Source organism: Triticum dicoccoides, chromosome 5A, assembly GCF_002162155.2.
Source record: "Triticum dicoccoides isolate Atlit2015 ecotype Zavitan chromosome 5A, WEW_v2.0, whole genome shotgun sequence".
NCBI lineage: Eukaryota > Viridiplantae > Streptophyta > Magnoliopsida > Poales > Poaceae > Triticum > Triticum dicoccoides.
In genome coordinates, this window is record NC_041388.1 from 257,678,150 (window position 1) to 257,683,601 (window position 5,452).

A 5,452-nucleotide genomic window follows, 5' to 3' on the forward strand; every position below is an offset into this window, starting at 1 on the left:
GAAGAGACTTGCAAAGATATCAAATCATGCATATAAGAATTCAGAGAAGAATCAAATATTGTTCATAGATAAACTTGATCATAAACCCACAATTCAACGGATCTCGGCAAATACACCGCAAAAAGTATTAAATCGAATAGATCTCCAAGAACATCGAGGAGAACTTTGTATTGAGATCCAAAGAGAGAGAAGAAGCCATCTAGCTAATAACTATGGACCCGAAGGTCTGTGGTAAACTACTCACACATCATCGGAGAGGCTATGGTGTTGATGTAGAAGCCATCCGTGATCGAATCCCCCTCCGGCAGATCGCCGAAAAGGTCCCCAGATGGGATCTCACTGGTACAGAAGGTTGCGGCGGTGGAAAAGTGGTTTCGTGGCTCCCCTGGATGCCTTCAGGGTATAAGAGTATATATAGGCGAAAGAAGTAGGTTAGTGGAGCTACGAGGGGCCCATGAGGGTGGGGGGGGCGCCGCCCTACCTCGTGGCTGCCTCGTTGCTTCCTTGACCTCCACTCCAAGTCTCCTGGATTGCGTTTGTTCCAAAAAAGATGGCCATGAAGGTTTCATTCCATTTGGATTCCGTTTGATATTCCTTTTCTGCTAAACACTGAAATAGGCAAAAAACAACAATTTGCACTGGGCCTTCGGTTAATAGGTTAGTCCCAAAAATAATATGAAAGTACATAATAAAGCCCATTAAGCATCCAAAACAGATAATATAATAGCATGTAGCAATCAGAAATTATAGATATGTTGGAGACGTATCAAGCATCCCTAAGTGTAACACCCCAGATGTAACCTAGCTTATTTGTACTCCAACTCTTGCCGTTTCTGGCACTAAGTTATTATATTTCCTCGTTGTCGGGTTTTTGTCTTCGTGTGTTTTGTCTTTGTCATGCATCTCATGGCATGTCATCATGTGCATTGCATTTGCATACGTGTTCGTCTCATGCATCCAAGCATTTTCCCCGTTGTCCGTTTTGCATTCCGGCGCTCCTATGTCCTCCGGTGTCCCTTTCTACCTCTTTTCGTGTGTGTGTGTTAAACATTTTCAGATTGGACCGAGACTTTTCATGCGGCCTTGGTTTACTACCGGTAGACCGCCTGTCAAGTTTCGTACCATTTGGACTTCGTTTGATACTCCAACGGTTAACCGAGGGACCGAAAAGGCCTCGTGTGTTGCAGCCCAACACCCTTCCAAACTGGCCCAAAATCCACCTAAACCTCTCCCATCATCTAGAGCATTCGATCACGATCGCGTGGCCGCAAACCGCACCTCATTTGGAGCTTCCTAGCCCCCTCTACCTCTATAAATAGACCCCTCCACGAAAATCCCGGGTCTCTTCTCCCCCTAACCCTAATTTTCGCTCGCGCCGCCGTCGGACATTGTCCGGGCCGTGCCGGACACCGCAGCACCGCCGCCCGCGTCCACTGGGGTGACGCCACGTGGCGCCACCGCCCTGGTCCCGCCGCCGGCCCGGGGAGCCCCTGTCCGGCCCCCGAGGCCCATTCGGACCGCGCCGCTCGTGCCGTCCTCCTCCTACCCCGCGCCGCCCAGCTCCGCTCCTCCTCGACCGAGCCGGTGTGCTCCGGTCGCCGCGCTGCCGCCGCACCTCTTCGCCGGTGGCCACCGACCCCGCCGCACTTCGCCGCTCGAGCGCCGCCACCGCCTCTCGCTGACGCCGTCCTCCGCCACTGACCTCCGCACCCTCCTCTCCGACGAGCGGCAAGTCCGGCGACGTCCACTACTCCGGCGGCTACAGTAGCTCCCTCCAGCGATCCTAGATTTCCGTGCAGCCCCGATCTGGATCTCAGATCCGAAATCTTGGGGTTGACTTTTTCGTCCCTAACCCTAGTATTTTTGCATACTTTGACATGCCATAACTCTGCATTCGTAGCTCCGATTCGTGCGTGTAGCATATCAAAATGTTCGTCTAGACAAGTACATCATTTCATCTCATTGCATCATTTTCATTTGAGCTCATCTTGATGTCCGAAATGCTGTTGGAAGAGGGCTATGTGAGGATTATTTCAGATCTGTTTCAGCAGATGGCCTTTTGTCATTTTTGCCATGCTTAATTTGTGCATGCTATGCTCCTGAGCTCTACATGTGTTTTGTTATATGCCATGCCATCTTTACAGGGGTGTATGCCATGTATTTTTGTGATCTGTGTGGTGACTAGCACAAGCATGCAAAGTAGCTTACTCAATGATGCTGATTTCAGGGACTTAGAATTTCACTAAGTCCTTGCCCAGTCATTATTTTTATGCCATATGTTCATGTTGTTTCCTAGTGATCCGTGCCTCTTTTGAGCATGATCAGTAAGGATGTTTTGTAGATAATGTTGTGATCTATCCATCCATGTCTTTGTTTGCAATTATGGAGCACCCTAGCTTGAGTCAATCGAGCTCTACTTTTGCTATAAAATGTTCCTGGCAGGTTGTTAACATGTTTAGCAATTTTGCCGAGCTTGTTGTTATTGATCCGTGCATACTATGTTGTTGTTCTTGCCATGTCTAACTTCTATGACATGTCTACTTGCTGGGTGTATGCTTAGTTTGTCATCCAATGCCTCGTAGTGAGTGCATCGAGCTCGTAAACATGCCTACTTGTTAACTGTTTTGCCATGCTCCAGTTTTTCTCTAAGTCTGAATCTGTTTATGTTTTTGCTATGTTCACATGCTTGCAATTGTATTTTCTGACCCCTTTTGGCTCATGGTCACTAAGGGATTTTTGTTGTATGCTTAGAGTAGCTTCATGCCATGCCTTTCTTTGCCATGATATGTTCCTGTAGCATGTAGTTTTCATGCTCTAAAGATTGCTTCCTGATGATAAACTCCTGACATGCTGTTAATTTCACTAAGTCTGTAACCAATAATCTTTTGCACTTTTGCTATGCTTGTTTGAACCTGTTAATGAGTGAATTAGCCGTAGCTCAGTGTTCATCTTTTGTCAAGCATCATGAGTGGATCCATGCCATGTATTTTTTTGCCATGTTTGAGTGCTGTAGCATATTTATCTTGATATATTTAGAAGGCTACTTGCTGTTAATCGCAGACCGGTGCCATATTTGTTTTGCTTGCCATTTCCAAACCGTGCATCCGATTCCGGTGATCTTTATATCGATTTCAACCGAAATCAACTCACCTTTCAGTGGCATTCTTGGATTTCCAAGTTGAGTCCAGGTTTAATCTTTCCTTTGCAAATCATGCATATGCATCACATAGCGCATCCCGCATATCATACCATGTTTGCATCATGTTGCCTGAGCATTGCACGTGGTTGATTGTGTTCCCTTTTGCTTGTTGTTCTTGCTTGGGTAGAGCCGGGAGACGAGTACGTGAACGAGGAGCCCGTTGAGTACGCTTACGAGGATCAAGGCAACTCTGAGAACTTTGCAGGCAAGATGACCATACCCTCGAAATCACTTCTATCTTTGCTTGCTAGATGCTCGCTCTTTTGCTATGCCTATGCTACGATACCTAACACTTGCTTATCATGCCTCCCATATTTCCATGCCAAACCTCTAACCCACCATGTCCTAGCAAACCGTTGTTTGGCTATGTTACCGCTTTGCTCATCCCCTCTTATAGCGTTGCTAGTTGCAGGTGAAGATTGGAGATCATTCCTTGTTGGAACATGTTTATTGTTGGGATATCACCATATTATCTTGTTTATCTTAATGCACCTATATACTTGGTAAAGGGTGGAAGGCTCGGCCTTATGCCTGGTGTTTTGTTCCACTCTTGCCGCCCTAGTTTCCATCATATCGGTGTTATGTTCCTGGATTTTGTGTTCCTTACACGGTTGGGTTATAATGGGAACCCCTTGACAGTTCACCTTGAATAAAACTCCTCCAGCAATGCCCAACCTTGGTTTTACCATTCGCCACCTAGCCTCTTTTTCCCTTGGGTTTCCGGAGCCCAAGGGTCATCTTTATTTAAACCCCCCCTGGGCCAGTGCTCCTCTGAGTGTTGGTCCGACCGAGTAGACCGCGGGGCCACCTCGGGGCAACTTGAGGGTTGGCTTTACTTGTAGGATGTCTCATCTGAGTGTGCCCTGAGAACGAGATATGTGCAGCTCCTACCGGGATTTGTCGGCACATTCGGGCGGTGTTGCTGGACTTGTTTTACCATTGTCGAGGATGTCTTGTAACCGGGATGCCGAGTCTGATCGGATTGTCTTGGGAGAAGGAATATCCTTCGTTGACCGTGAGAGCTTGTGATGGGCTAAGTTGGGACTCCCCTGCAGGGATTTGAACTTTCGAAAGTCGTGCCCGCGGTTATGGGCAGATGGGAATTTGTTAATGTCCGGTTGTAGATAACCTGAACTTAACTTAATTAAAATGCACCAACCGTGTGTGCTACCGTGATGGTCTCTTCTCGGCGGAGTCCAGGAAGTGAACACGGTGTTGGAGTAATGCTTGACGTAGGTTGTTCTAGGATCACTTCTTGATCATAGTTGTTCGACCGTGCTTTTGCCTTCTCTTCTCGCTCTCATTTGCGTCTGTTAGCCACCATATATGCTAGTCGCTTGTTGCAGCTCCACATCATACCTTTACCTTACCTTTAAGCTTAAATAGTCTTGATTGCGAGGGTGTGAGATTGCTGAGTCCCCGTGACTCACAGATTACTTCCAAAAACCAGATGCAGGGACCAATGCTACCGCTCCAGATGATATGACCGAGCACAAATGGGAGTTCGATGAAGACTCTCGTCGTTACTTCGTGTCTTTCCCAGATGATCAGTAGTGGTGCCCAGTTGGGGCGATCGGGGACTATGTTGCATTTGGGGTTTATCTTCATTTTGGTTCCGTAGTCGGACCTTGAGTGTATTTGGATGAATGTAATGTTATTTATGTATTTGTGTGACGTGGCGAGTGTAAGCCAACTATGTTACTCTTATTCCCTTATTGTATTACATGGGTTGTTGTGAAGATTACCTCACTTGCGACATTGCTTTCAATGCGGTTATGCCTCTAAGTCGTGCTTCGACACGTGGGAGATATAGCCGCATCGAGGGCGTTACACTAAGCTTAATTCTTGCTCGTCCTCGAGTAGGTAAATGATAAAAACAGATTTTTTTGATGTGGAATGCTACCTAACATAATTTTCAATGTAATTCTCTTTATTGCGGCATGAATGTTTAGATCCAAAAGATTCTAGACAAAAGTTTAATATTGACATAAAATGATAATACTTCAAGCATGCTAACCAAGCAATTACGTCTTATCAAAATAACATAGCCAAAGAAAGCTTATCCCTACAAAATCATATAGTTTGGCCATGCTTCATTTTCGTCACACAAAATGCTCCCATCATGCACAACCCCGATGACAAGCCAAGCAATTGTTTCATACTTAGACTTTTCAAACTCTTTCAACTTTCCCGCAATATATGAGCATGAGCCATGGACATAGAACTATGGGTGGAATAGAATATGATGATGGA